Genomic DNA, 15644 nt, shown 5'->3' with positions numbered 1-15644 from the left:
AGATCCTGACCCCAAAACCCTGCACCCCAAATCCTGTACCCCAAAGCCCTGCACTCTCAAATCATACATGCCCAGAACGTGCACCCTAAACTGTGCACCCCAAAATCCTAAACCCCTTAACCCTGCACCCCAAAACCTCCAGACCCATGTGCCGAACCCAGCACCCCAAAATCTACCCCCCAAAACCTACATCCTCAAATCTGGCACCCCCAGGTCCTGAACAGCCAAAATCTGCACCCCCAATTCTGCCTCCCCAAGACCTGCACCCCCAATTCTGCCTCCACAAGACCTTCACCCCCAGTCCCTGCTCCACTAAATCCTACACCCCAAACCCTGCACCCCCAACCTCCTGGACCCCAAATCCTGCCCCCACAAGTTGCACCCCAAAACCCTGCTACCCCAAATCTTGTACCCCCAGATCCTTCCCCCAACACCCTGCAATCCCAAACCCTGCACCCCCAATTCTGGCGCTAAACCCTGCACCCCCAGAACGCTGCACCACTGAACCTTGCACCCCAAAACCCTGCTCCCCCAATCCTCCCCCCCAAAACTCTGCACCCCAAAACCCTATACCCAAAACCCTGCACCCCACAAGTTGCACCCCATATCCCTGCACCCCCAAATCCCTGCACCCCCAAATCCTCCAACCCCCAAGTCCTGCACCCCTAGGTGCTGAACACCTGAACCCCTCACCCCAGACCCCTCACCCCAAAGCCCTGCACCCCCAAATCCTGCCTCTAAACGCTGAACTACAAGGTTCTGTACCCCAACAGCCTGCTCACCCAGATCCTGCACCCCAGAACCCTGCACCCCCATATTCTGATCCCTACAGCCTGCACCCCCAGCTCCTGCACCCCCAAAACCTGTACCCCTAAATCCTGCACCCTTCAACCCTGCAGCCCACAACGCTGCACCCCCAACCTCTGCAGCCCCAGTTCCTTAACGTGTGAAACCTGCGCCCCCAAGTCCTGCACCCCAAAACCTTACACCCGGAATCCTGCCCCCCAAACCATGCACCCCAAAATCAAGGCCCCTCAAACTTGCACTCAAAAGTCCGCACCACAAAATCCTGCCCCCCCAGTTCCTAAAGACATGGAACCTGCACCCCCAAAGCCTCACCCTAAAGCCCTGCACCCCAAATCCGGCCCTACCAAACCCTTCAGCCCCGCACCCCACGATCCTCCTACCCTAAACCCCAAAAGCCTGCACCCATAAATCCTGGAGCCCCAGATCCTGCACCCGACACCCTGCACCCCAGAACTCTGCACCTCCAGATCTAAACCCTTCAACCCTGCACCCCAAATCCTCCCCAAAACACTCCACCCCCAACGCCTACAGCCCTGAATCCTGCCCCACAAACCCTGCACCCCCAGATCTGTCCCCGAAACTCTGTGCCCCAACAGCACGCACGCTCAAATCCTCCACCCCACATCCTGACCCCCAAATCCCTCACCCCAAAACCCTGCACCCCAATACCCCAGACCACCAAATCTTGCACCTCCAAATCCTGCCCCCTTTAGACCTGCACTTCAAACCCTGCACCCCAAATCCTGCAACCAAACATTGTACCCCCAAATCCTTGACCTCCACATCCCGAATCTCCAAACGCAGCAACCCCTAATACCCTACACCCCCAATCCCTGCACCCCCAAATCATTGTCCTTCAAATCCCACACCCAACGCTCGTACACCCCCAGATCTTGCACCCCCACACACTGCACCCCAAATCCTGCACCCCCAAATCCTCCAGCCCCACGTCCCAAACCCCCAAACCCTGCACCCCCACTTCCTGAACATGCGAACCCTGCACCCCCAAACCCGAAGCCCGAAGTCCTGCACCCCCAAATCCTGTCCTACCCAACCCTTCACCCCAAACCACTTCACCCCAAGATCCTGCTGCCCTAAACCCTGCACCCCAAAATCATCCCTCCCAACCCTGCCCCCCAAACCCTGTCCCTGTAAAGCCTGACCCCGAAATCCTGCTCCCCAAAACCCTGCTACCCCCAATCTTGCACCCCCCAACTCTGCACCCCCAGATCCTGCTGCTCCAAACCCTGCACCCCAAATCCTCCAGCCCCACGTCCCGATCTCCCAAACCCTGCACCCCAGAACCCTGCACCCAACAACCCCTTCACCCCCAAATCCTGCACCCCCAGCCCTACCCCCTAAACTTTCCACCCGCAAACCCTGCCCTACCAAGCCCTCCACCCCAAACCCCTGCACCCCAAGATCCTGCACCCTAAACCCTGCACCTCCATATCCTCCTTCCCCAAATCCTGCACCCCAAAACACTGCACTCCAAACCACTGCACCCCTAAACCCTGAACCCCCAAATCCTGGCCCCCAAACCCGGCACCCCAAACTCCTGCACCCAAAGATCCTACTGCCCTAAACCCTGAACCCCCAAATCCTGCACCCCTGGAACCTGCAACCCCAGACCCTGTAGCCCCAAATCAGGCCCCGCAAAATCCTGCTCCCCCAGCCTTGCACCCCAAATCCTGCACCACCTAATCCTCCAACCCCCTAACACAACCCCCTAACCCCTTGTCCCCAGGGTCCATTGTGACACCCTGGGGATCCCGCTTGTCCCCAGGGCCCATTGTGACACCATGGGGGACCTCCTTCTCACTGAGGACCCATTGTGACACCATGGGGTCCTCCCCTTGTCCTCAGGGCCCATTGTGACATCCTGGGGACTCCCCTTTGTCCCCAGGGCCCATTGTGACACGGTGGAGATCCCCCTTGTCCCCAGGCCTGTTGTGATGTCCCAGGACCCCCCATTGTCCCCAGGGCCCATTGTGACACCTTGGGGACCCCCCTTGTCACTGGGGACCCATTGTGACACCATGGGGACCACCCGTTGTCCTAAGGGCCCATTGTGACATCCTGGGGACCCCCTTGTCCCCAGGGCCCATAGTGAAGTCCCAGGACCCCCCTTTGTCCCCAGGGCCCATTGTGACATCCTGGGGACCCCCTTGTCCCCAGGACCCATTGTGACATCTTGGGGACCCCCCCTTGTCCCCAGGGCCCATAGTGAAGTCCCAGGACCCCTTTTGTCCCCAGGGCCCATTGTGACATCCTGGTGACCCCCTTTTTCCCCAGGACCCATTGTGGCACCATTGGGACCCCCTTTGTCACTGGGGCCCATTGTGACGTCCTGGGGACCCCCTTTGTCCACAGGGCCCATTGTGACATTCAGGGGACAGCCTTTGTCCCTAGGGCCCATTGTGACACCGTCGGGACCCCCGTTGTCCCCAGGGGGCCCATTGTGACATCCCAGGACCCCGCATTGTCCCCAGGGCCCATTGTGACATACTGGGGACTCCCCTTTGTCCCCAGAGCCCATTGTGACACCGTGGGGACCCCCTTTGTCCCCAGGGCCCATTGTGGCATCTAAGGACCCCCCAATTGTGCCCAGGGTTCATTGTAACATATCAGGACGCCCCATTGTCCCCAGGGCCCATTGTGACGTCCCAGGACCCCCCTTGTCCCCAGGGCCCATTGTGTCATCCTGGGGACCTCCTTTGTCCCCAGAGCCCATTGTGACATCCTGGGGAACCCTTTGTCCCCAGGGTCCATTGTGAAATCCTGGGGACCCCTCTTTGTCCCCACGGCCCACTGTGAGATCCTGGGGACCCCCTTGTCCCCAGGGCCCATTTTGAAACCGTGGGTATCCCGCTAGTCCCCAGGGCCCACTGTGACATCCTGAGGACCCCCTTTGTCCCCAGGGCCCATTGTGACACCGTGGGGACCCCCTTTGTCCCCAGGGCCCATTGTGACAACCTGGGGACCCCCTTTGTCCCCAGGACCCATTGTGACATCCCAGGACCCCCTTTGTCCCCAGCCCCATTGTGACATCCAAGGGACCCCCCTTTGTCCCTAGGGCCCATTGTGACATTCCAGGACCCCCCATTGTCCCCAGAGCCCATTGTAACATCCAGGGCACCATCCTTGATCCGCAGGGCCCATTGTGACTTCCCAGGACCCCCCTTTGTCCCCAGGGCCCATTGTGACATCCCAGGACCCCACTTTATACTGAAGGCCCATTGTGACATCCTGGGGACCCCCTTTGCCCCAGGGCCCATTGTGACGTCCCCGGACCCCCCATTGTCCCCAGGGCCCATTGTGACATTCAGGGGACAGCCTTTGTCCCAAGGGCCCATTGTGACACCGTCGGGACCCCTGTTGTCCCCAGAGCCCATTGTGACATCCTGGGGAGCCCCCTCTGTCCCCTGGGCCCATTGTGACACCGTGGGGACCCCCTTTGTCCCCAGGGCCCATTGTGACATTTAGGGACCTCCCAGTTGTGCCCAGGGCTCCTTGTGACATCCCAAGACCCCCCATTGTCCCCAGGGCCCATTGTGAAGTCCCAGGACCCCCCGTCATCCCCAGGGCCCATTGTGACATCCTGGGGACCCCCTTGTCCCCAGTGCCTATTGTGAAATCCTGGGGACCCCCTTTGTCCCCAGGGCCCATTGTGACATTCCAGGACCCCCCTTGTCCCCATGGCCCATTGTGAAATCCTGGGGACCTCCTTTGTCCCCAGGGCCCATTGTGACGTCCCAGGACCCCCCTTTGTCCCCAGGGTCCATTGTGACATCCTGGGGACCCTCTTTGTCCCCAGGGCCCATTGTGACAGGGTGGGGACTCTCTTTGTCCCCAGGGGCCATTGTGACGTCCCAGAATCCCCCTTTGTCCCCAGGGCCCATTGTGACATCTCAGGACACCCCAATTGTTTCCAGGGCCCATTGTGACGTCCTGGGGACCGCCCAGTTGTCCCCAGGGCCCATTGTGGCGTCCTGGGGACCCCCCTTTTTCCCCAGGGCCCATTGTGACATTCAGGGAACATTGTTTTGTCCCCAGGGCACATTGCGACATCTCAGGACCCCCCAATCTTCCCCAGGGCCCATTGTGGCATCCTGGGTACCCCTTTTATCCCCGGGGCCCATTGTGACATCCTGGGGACTCCCCTTGTCACTGGTGACCCATTGTGACACCATGGGGACCACCCCTTTCTCCCCAGTGCCCATTGTGACATCCTGGGGACCCCTTTGTCCCCAGAGCCCATTGTGACATTCTGGTGAGCCCCCTTTGTCCCCAGGGCCCATTGTGACATCCCAGGACCCCCTTTGTCACCAGGGCCCATTGTGACGTCCCAGGACCCCTCTTTGTCCCCAGGGCCCATTGTGACATCCCCGGACCCCCCATTGTCCCCAGAGCCCATTGTGACATCCTTGGGACCCCCATTGTCCCCAGGGCCCATTGTGACATTCAGGGGACAGCCTTTTTCCCAAGGGCCCATTGTGACACCATCGGGACCCCCGTTGTCCCCAGGGCCAATTGTGACACCATGGGGACCCTCCTCGTCACTGCGGACCCATTGTGACACCATGGGGACCTGCCCTTGTCCTCAGGGCCCATTGTGACATCCTGGGGACCCTCTTGTCCCCAGGGCCCATAGTTGCACCCTGGGGACCCCCTCTTTATTCCCAGTGCCCATTGTGACATCCCAGGACCCCCCTATGTCCCCAGGGCCCATTGTGACACCATGGGGACACCCCTTTGACTCCAGGGCCCATTGTCACATCCCAGGACCCCCCAATTGTCCCCAGGGCCCATTGTGACATCCTGGGGACCCGCCCTTGTCCGCAGGGCCCATTGTGAAGTCCCAGGACCCCCTTTGTCCCCAGGGCCCATTGTGACATCCTGGGGACCCCCCTTGTCACTGGGGACCCATTGTATACACCATGGGGACCCCTCTTTGTCCCCAGGGCCCATTGTGACATCCTGGGGACGCCCCTTGTCACTGGTGACCCATTGTGACACCATGGGGACCCCCGTTTGTCCCCAGGGCTCATTGTGACATCCCAGGACCTCCCATTGTCCCCAGGGCCCATTGTGACATCATGGGGACCGCCTTGTCCCTCTGGCCCGTTGTGGCACCGTGGGGACCTCCTTTGTCCCCAGGGCCCGTTGTGACACCATGGGGACCCCTTTTGTCACTGTGGCCCAATGTGACATCCCAGGACCCCACTTTGTACCCAAGGCCCATTGTGACACCGTGGGGACCCCCCTTGTCCCCAGAGCCCATTGTGACATCCTGGGGACCCCCCTTGTCTCCAGGGCCCACCGTGGCACCGTGGGGACCACCCTTGTCACTGGGCCCCATTGTAACACTATGGGGACCCCCCCTTGTCCCCAGAGCCCATTGTGACATCCTGGGGACCCCCTTGTTCCCCAGGGCCCACTGTGATGTCCCAGGACCCCCCCTTGTCCCCAGAGCCCATTGTGACATCCTGGGGACCCCCTTTTTCCCCAGGACCCATTGTGGCACCATTGGGACCCCCTTTGTCACTGGGGCCCATTGTGACTTCCCAGGACCTCACTTTGTCCCCAGGGCCCATTGTGACTTCCGGGGGACCCCCTTTGTCCCCAGGGCCCATTGTGACATTCAGGGGACAGGCTTTGTCCCAAGGGCCCATTGTGACACCGTTGGAATCCCCGTTGTCCCCAGAGCCCATTGTGACATCCTGGGAACCCCCTTTGTGCCCAGGGCCCATTGTGACATCCTGGAGACGCCCTTTGTCCCCAGAGCCCGTTGTGACATCTAAGGACCCCCCAATTGTGCCCAGGGCTCATTGTGACATCCCAGGACCCCCCATTGTCCCCAGGGCCAATTGTGACGTCCCAGGCCCCCCCTTTGTCCCCAGGGTCCATTGTGAGATCCTGGGGACCCCCTTGTCCCCAGGGCCCATTGTGACATCCTGGGGACCCCGTTTGTCACTAGGGTCCATTGTGGCACCATGGGGATGCCCTTTGTCCCCAGGACCCATTGTGACATCCTGGGCACCCCCTTTGTCCCCAGGGCCTATTGTGACAGGGTGGGGACTCCCTTTGTCCCTAGGGCCCATTGTGACATCCTGGGGACCTCGTTTGTCCCCAGGGTCCATTGTGGCACCATGGGGACCCCCTTTGTCCCCAGGGCCCATTGTGAAATCACAGGACCCCCTTTGTCCCCAGGACCCATTGTGACATCCTGGGCACCCCCTGTGTCCCCAGGGCCTATTGTGACAGTGTGGGGACTCCCTTTGTCCCCAAGGCCCATTGTGAAATCCTGGGGACCCCCTTTGTCCCCAGGGCCCATTGTGACATCTCAGGACCCCCCAATTGTTTCCAGGGCTTATTGTGACATCCTGGGGACCCCCCTTTGTCCCCAGGGCCCATTGTGACATTCAGGGGACCCCTCTTTGTCCCCAGGGCCTATTGTGACATCCTGGGGACCCCACTTTGTTCCCAGGACCCATTGTGATGTCCACAATGGCCCCGTTGTCCCAAGGGGTCATTGTGACATCCTGGGGACCTCCTTTGTCCCCAGGGCCCATTGTGACGTCCCAGGACCCTCCATTTTTCCAAGAGCCCATTGTGACATCCTGGCGACCCCGCTTTTTCCTCAGGGCCCATTGTGGAACCATGGGGAGCCCCTCTGTCTCCAGGGCCCATTGTGACATTTAGGGGACTCATCTTTGTCCCCAGGGCCCATTGTGACATCCCAGGATCCCCCAATTGTCCCCAGGGCCCATTGTGACATCCTCGGGACCCCCCTTTGTCCCCAGGGCCCATTGTGACACCGTGGGTACCCTGCTTGTCCCCAGGGCTCATTGTGGCATCCTGGGGACCCCCCGTTGTCCCAGGTCCCATTGTGACATCCCAGGACCCCGCTTTGTTCCCAGGGCCCATTGTGACTTCCTGGGGACCCCCTTTGTCCCCAGGGCCCATTTTGGCACCATAGGGACGCCCTTTGTCACTGGGGCCCATTGTGACATCCCAGGACACCCCCTTGTCCCCAGGGCCCTTTGTGACATTCAGGGGACCCCTCTTTGTCCCCAGGGCCTGTTGTTGCATCCTGGGGTCCCCCCTTGTCCCCAGCGCCCATTTTGACATTCAGGAGAGCCCTCTTTGTCCCCAAGGCCTGTTGTGACATCCTGGGGACCCCCTTTGTCACTGGGGCCCATTGTGGCATCCCAGGACCCCCCTTTGTCTGCAGGTCCCAATGTGACATTCAGGGGACCCCACTTTGTCCCCAGGGCCCACTGTGACGTCCTAGGACCTCCCTTTGTCCCCACGGCCCATTGTGACACCGTGGGGACCCCCTGTTTTCCCCAGGGCCCATTGTGACATCTGGTGGACCCCCTTGTCCCCAGGGCCCATCGTGGAACCGTGGGGACCCTCTTTGTCACTAGGGCCCATTGTGACACCATGGGGACCACCCCTTTCTCCCCAGTGCCCATTGTGACATCCTGGGGACCCCACTTGTCCCCAGAGCCCATTATCACATCCTTGGGACCCCTGTGTCCCCAGGGCCCATTGTGACGTCCCAGGACCCCCCATTGTCCCCAGGGTGCATTGTGACACCGTGGGGACCCCCTTTGTCCCCAGAGCCCATTGTGACATCCTGGGGAGCCCCCTTTGTCCCCAGGGCCCATTGTGACATTTCTGGACCCCCCACTGTCTCCAGGGCCCATTGTGAACATCCTGGGGACCCCTCTTTGTCCCCAGGGCCCATTGTGACACCCTGGCCTGCCCCGTATGTCACCAGGGCCCATTTTGACACCGTGGGCACCCCCTGTTGTCCTCAGGGCCCATTGTGACATCCCAGGACCCCCAATTGTCCCCAGGGCCCATTGTGACACCATGGGGAACCCTCTTGTCACTGGGGACGCATTGTGACACAATGGGGACCCCACCTTTGTCTCAAGTGCCCATTGTGACATCATGGGGACCCCCTTTATCCCCAGGACCCATTGTGACGTCCCAGGACCCCCCATTGTCCCCAGAGCCCATTGTGACATCCTTGGGACCCCCATTGTCCCCAGGGCCCATTGTTACAGGGTGGGACCCCCCTTGTCCCCAGGACCCATTGTGACATCCTGGTGACTCCCTTTGTCCCCAGGGCCCATTGTGGCACCATGGGGACCCTCTTTGTCACTGGGGCCCATTGTGACATCCCAGGACCCCACTTTGTCTTAGAAGGTCACTAATCGGACTACTGGTACATCCTGACTCTGTTTTCTCAATAAACATTGAAGAACACCTGGGGTTTGTTTGCTCCAAGGGAAAACTTCCCTCCCACGGTTCCTGGTTCCCGGTCCTGTTTCCCGGTCCGGTTTGGCTTCGCTATCAGAACAGCTGCTGCCTCCACAGCCGCGCTCAAAGTCCCCGTTGTGACACCGGGATGGCGGGAGAAGGGGGGTGGCGGGGGCGGCAGCGGCGGCGATTGGGGGGGGGCAGTCGGGGCTGGGCGGACAAGCGGCGGCTGCTGCGGCTCCTCAGGCAGCGACAGCAGCAGCGATCGGGGGGACGTGGGGGGGCGGACAAGCGGCGGCTGCTGCGGCTCCTCAGGCAGCGACAGCAGCAGCGATCGGGGGGACGTGGGGGGCGGACAAGCGGCGGCTGCTGCGGCTCCTCAGGCAGCGACAGCAGCAGCGATCGGGGGGACGTGGGGGGCGGACAAGCGGCGGCTGCTGCGGCTCCTCAGGCAGCGACAGCAGCAGCGATCGGGGGGACGTGGGGGGGCGGACAAGCGGCGGCTGCTGCGGCTCCTCAGGCAGCGACAGCAGCAGCGATCGGGGGGACGTGGGGGGCGGACAAGCGGCGGCTGCTGCGGCTCCTCAGGCAGCGACAGCAGCAGCGATCGGGGGGACGTGGGGGGCGGACAAGCGGCGGCTGCTGCGGCTCCTCAGGCAGCGACAGCAGCAGCGATCGGGGGGACGTGGGGGGGCGGACAAGCGGCGGCTGCTGCGGCTCCTCAGGCAGCGACAGCAGCAGCGATCGGGGGGACGTGGGGGGCGGACAAGCGGCGGCTGCTGCGGCTCCTCAGGCAGCGACAGCAGCAGCGATCGGGGGGACGTGGGGGGCGGACAAGCGGCGGCTCCTGCGGCTCCTCAGGCAGCGACAGCAGCAGAGATCGGGGGGACGTGGGGGGCGGACAAGCGGCGGCTCCTCCGGCCGCGGCCAGGACGTGGCTTCGCCGGCACCGGGGCCCGAGACCGCGCGCTGTGGGGCTGCGGGGCGGCTGTGGGGCCGGGGGGCTCCGGGGGTCCCGCAGCGGCCGCTGTGGGGCGGGATGGGGCGGCTGTGGAATTACCTGTGGGGCACTCATGGGGCTGCTGTAGGGGTCTTAAGAGGCATGTCTGGAGCACTTATGGGGCGACTATGGGGCAGGTGCTGGGCTGCTACAGCGGGACCTGTGGGGCACCCAGGTATGTGCACCCAGCACCGCGTGCACGCACACGCAGCTACACACTGATGTGTAAGCAAACACGTGGCCACACACACGCACACTTCCACAAGCGTGCCCAGTCCCATCTATTGACAGAAAGACGTACGTGAAATGTACTGACATGCTTGAGGGTAAACACGTGCGTGGATGTTTGGCACACTGCACACACGCACACGTCTGAACGATAATGCTCCAGCTTTAGCATAAATGGAGCTGACATCAAGGCACTCATGTGGACAGACCAACGTTTATAGGCACTAAGGCTTTCGCGCACAGGTTCGTCCAAGAACAGGCACATACCTGCAGGCACCCTCCGAATGTGTGTTCTGTGCATTCTCTTAAGGGACGCTAGATGGCAGCAAAGACCATGAAATTATTAACCTCAGTCTAACCCTAGGTTTATGACATTTTTTCTTACTATAGATGCGTTTGATGCTAAAAATTCCCCCAAATTGTAATGAATATGCGATAATTGTGTGAATACAAGCATCGCAAGAGCATCCAGTTTTTGGAGCACTTATGGAACATGATAAAGCCAGGCAGAGCCTGACAAAGCGCGACAGAGCCCAACAGGGCTTGACAGAGCCTGATAGAACTCAACAGGGGCCGACAAATCCCGACAGCGCCTGACAGCGAACAGTGGAGTCTGGCAGGGCCTGACAGAGGCTGTCACAGCACGACAGAGCCAGAGGAGCCTGACAGAGCCCAGCAAACCCGACAGGAATAGACAAGGCCTGGGTGCACAGACCTGGGTGCGTGTGGAAAGGTTTCTGCCTGTTTTCCAGTGAGGAATGGTGTGTGTGCACGTGGACAAACAGAAGGCGAAGCAACTCGGTTCCAACACTGAAGAAGGCTGCACAGTCACGTAGACACGGGGGCTGCTCCGCTCCTGCTCTCTTGCTCTCTTGCAGGACACAGAGGCCTCAGAGCCCTGTTCAGTTCAGTTCAGTTCCATACAATGTTCACTGACTGCAAGAAAATCCCTCAAATCCCCCACAATGTGGGGCTCAAAAGGGAGTCCCCCTGAAAAGAGGGGGTCACAGTCCAAAAATGCCTGAAAATTCCTGGGGGAGGATAAAACTTATTAAACCCTGTAAATATGAGCGTGAGAATTTCAAACAGAGAGAAGTCTGTCGTTTGTATTTATATATTGCAGAATGGTATTCATGTAGATATAAAATGATTTTAAAATAAAACCCCTTTTCTACTCTGTTATATAAAGGATTTTAGAATGTAAAAAATTTCTGTTGATGGTTTTAAGAATACAAACATCTTATCTATTTGTAGATTAAAAAGTGAAGGACTTGAAAAAGAAAAAAATATCTAGATAGGAACTTAAAATAGAAAAAAGTGTGAGTAGGCAGAGCTATGTATAATTACTACGTGTTACATAGTCTAAATAGGTAATAAATATCATCTATATATATCCACTCACACCCGTATACATACCTTTAATTTATTAATAAATGTAAATCGATATCCCAGTCTAAATATATATAATTGTAAATATGTCAAAATCTGTAAATTTGAAAAGATACCTGAGTGTTAAAATGGAAGTTTAAATGTATTTAAGTGTAAATAGACACTGGATCAGAGCGCAGCGCAGGGCAAACGGGGACGGGTGATGATAGGCGGAGAGAATGGAAATTGACGTGCTTAGCTGGCCAATCAGATTGCGGAGAGGGAAGAGAAGGGGCGGGCCGCGGGGGAAGGGTTGTCTCGAGGGCTTCCCAATGCGCATGCGCAGAAATGGGCGCTGCGAGGTGCACGGGGCGCTCTCGGCGGCCACGTGCGCGCACCGTTGGAGCCCGGAGCGGACTCGCTGCGCCGCTGTTTCTGCGAGGCCCCGGGGAGTGCCCGGCCCGGCCCCGCCCGGCCCGCTCCGCTCCGTCTCAGAGCCGCCTGGAGAGCCGGGTCGGGCAGCCCCTTCTCGGCTCCACCTCTTCCCGAGCTAAGCCACGCCCCCTTGGGGCCGTGCCATGTTGACCGCACCCTCTCCCTACCCCAAGAGGCTCCTCCCATGGGGGCGTGCCCCAGAGAATGCCCGCCCCCAGACCACCTCCCATGGGGCGTGACACAGAGGCTCCGCCCCCCCGAGGGGCTCCCCGTGGGCGTGCCCTCTCAGTACCCGCCCCTCGGCACTGACCCCACCCCATGTAGGCGGGGCCACACCCAGCTGCCCCCTCCCATCTGTGACCCATAACCAACCCCATATCAGCCCTATGGCTGCCCCACAGGTCCCGCTGTAGCAGCCCAGCACCTGCCCCATAGTCGCCCCATAAGTGCTCCAGACATGCCTCTTAAGACCCCTACAGCAGCCCCATGAGTGCCCCACAGGTAATTCCACAGCCGCCCCATCCCGCCCCACAGCGGCCGCTGCGGGACCCCCGGAGACCCCCGGCCCCACACCCGCCCCGCAGCCCCACAGCGGTGGTCTCGGGCCCCGGTGCCGGCGAAGCCACGTCCTGGCCGCGGCCGGAGGAGCCGCCGCTTGTCCGCCCCCCACGTCCCCCCGATCGCTGCTGCTGTCGCTGCCTGAGGAGCCGCAGCAGCCGCCGCTTGTCCGCCCCCCACGTCCCCCCGATCGCTGCTGCTGTCGCTGCCTGAGGAGCCGCAGGAGCCGCCGCTTGTCCGCCCCCCCACGTCCCCCCGATCGCTGCTGCTGTCGCTGCCTGAGGAGCCGCAGCAGCCGCCGCTTGTCCGCCCCCCACGTCCCCCCGATCGCTGCTGCTGTCGCTGCCTGAGGAGCCGCAGGAGCCGCCGCTTGTCCGCCCCCCACGTCCCCCCGATCGCTGCTGCTGTCGCTGCCTGAGGAGCCGCAGCAGCCGCCGCTTGTCCGCCCAGCCCCAACTGCCCCCCCCCAATCGCCGCCGCTGCCGCCCCCGCCACCCCCCTTCTCCCGCCATCCCGGTGTCACAACGGGGACTTTGAGCGCGGCTGTGGAGGCAGCAGCTGTTCTGATAGCGAAGCCAAACCGGACCGGGAAACAGGACCGGGAACCAGGAACCGTGGCAGGGAAGTTTTCCCTTGGAGCAAACAAACCCCAGGTGTTCTTCAATGTTTATTGAGAAAGCAGAGTCAGGATGTACCAGTAGTCCGATCAGTGACCTTCTAAGACAAAGTGGGGTCCTGGGATGTCACAATGGGCCCCAGTGACAAAGAGGGTCCCCATGGTGCCACAATGGGCCCTGGGGACAAAGGGAGTCACCAGGATGTCACAATGGGCTCTGGGGACAATGGGGGGTCCGGGGATGTCACAATGGGCCCTGGGGACAAAGAGGGGTCCTGGGAAGTCACAATGGGCCCTGGTGACAAAGGGGGGTCCTGGGATGTCACAATGGGCCCTGGGGACAAAGGGGGCTCACCAGGATGTCACAATGGGCTCTGGGGACAAAGGGGTCCCCAGGATGTCACAATGGGCCCCGGGGATAAAAGGAGTACCCAGGATGCCACAATGGGCCCTGGGGACAACTGGGCGGTCCCCAGGATGTCACAATGGGCCCTGGAAACAATTGGGGTGTCCTGAGATGTCACAATGGGCCCTGGGGACAAAGGGGGATCCTGGGACATCACAATGGCCCCTGGGGACAAAGGGAGTCCCCACCCTGACACAATGGGCCCTGGGGACAAAGGGGGGTCCTGGGACGTCACAATGGGCCCTGGGGACAAAGGAGGTCCCCAGGATTTCACAATGGGCCATGGGGACAAGGGGTGTCCTGGAATGTCACAATGGGCCCTGGGGACAAAGGGGGTGCCCAGGATTTCACAATGGGCCCTGGGGATGACGGGGGGTCCTGGGACGTCACAATGGGCCCTGGGGACAATGGGGGGTCTTGGGATGTCACAATGAGCCCTGGGCACAACTGGGAGGTCCCTAAATGTCACAATGGGCCCTGGGGACAAAGGGGGTCCCCACGGTGTCACAATGGGCCCAGGGGACAGAGGGGAGTCCCCAGGATGTCACAACGGGCTCTGGGGACCAGGGGCGTCCCGAGGATGTCACAATGGGCCCTGGGGACAAAGTGGGGTCCTGGGAGGTCAGAATGGGCCCTGGGGACAAAGGGGGTTTCCAGGATGTCACAATGGGCTCTGGGGACAACAGGGGTCCCGACGGTGTCACAATGGGCCCTTGGGACAAAGGCTGTCCCCTGAATGTCACAATGGGCCCTGGGGACAATGGGGGTCCCCAGGATGTCACAATGGACCCTGGGGACAATGGGGGGTCCGGGGACGTCACAATGGGCCCTGGGGACAAAGGGGGTCCCCAGGATGTCACAATGGGCCTTCAGTATAAAGTGGGGTCCTGGGATGTCACAATGGGCCCTGGGGATCAAGGATGGTGCCCTGGATATCACAATGGGCTCTGGGGACAATGGGGGGTCCTGGAATGTCACAATGGTCCCTAGGGACAAAGGGGGGTCCCTTGGATGTCACAATGGGGCTGGGGACAAAGGGGGTCCTGGGATGCCACAATGGGCCCTGGGGACAAAGGGGGTCCCCAGGTTGTCACAATGGGCCCTGGGGACAAAGGGGGTCCCCAGGATTTCACAATGGGCCATGGGGACAAGGGGGGTCCCCAGGTTGTCACAATGGGCCCTGGGGACAAAGGGGGTCCCCACGGTGTCACAATGGGCCCTGGGGACAAGGGGGTCCTCAGGATGTCACATTGGGCCGTGGGGACAAAGAGGGGTCCCCAGGATTTCACAATGGACCCTGGGGACAAAGGGGGGTCCTGGGACGTCACAATGGGCCCTGGGGACAAAGGGTTCCCCAGGATGTCACAATGGGCTCTGGGGACAAAGGAGGTCCCCAGGATGACACAATGGGCCCTGGGGATGACGGGGGGTCCTGGGACGTCACAATGGGCCCTGGGGACAATGGGACGTCCTGATATGTTACAATGAACCCTGGGCACAATTGGGGGGTCCTTAGATACCACAATGGGCCTTGTGGACAAAGGGGGTCCCCACGGTGTCACAATGGGCTCTGGGGACAAAGGGGAGTCCCCAGTATGTCACAATGGGCCCTGGAGACAATGGGGGGTCCTGGGATGTCACAATGGGCCCTGGGGACAACGGGGGTGCCGACGGTGTCACAATGGGCCCTAGGGATAAAGGCTGTCCCCTGAATGTCACAATGGGCCCTGTGGACAATGGGGGTCCCCAGGATGTCACAATGGGCTCTGGGGACAATGGGGGATCCGGGGACGTCACAATGGGCCCTGGGGACAAAGGGGGTCCCCAGGACGTCACAATGGGCCCCAGTGACAAAGGGGGTCCCAATGGTGCCACAATGGGTCCTGGGGAAAAAGGGGGTCCCCAGGATGTCACAATGGGCTCTGGGGACAAGGGGGGGTCCCCAGGAT

Source organism: Patagioenas fasciata, chromosome 35 (genome assembly GCF_037038585.1).
Source record: "Patagioenas fasciata isolate bPatFas1 chromosome 35, bPatFas1.hap1, whole genome shotgun sequence".
In the NCBI taxonomy this organism is placed as follows: domain Eukaryota; kingdom Metazoa; phylum Chordata; class Aves; order Columbiformes; family Columbidae; genus Patagioenas; species Patagioenas fasciata.
This window is presented reverse-complemented; position numbering follows the sequence as displayed.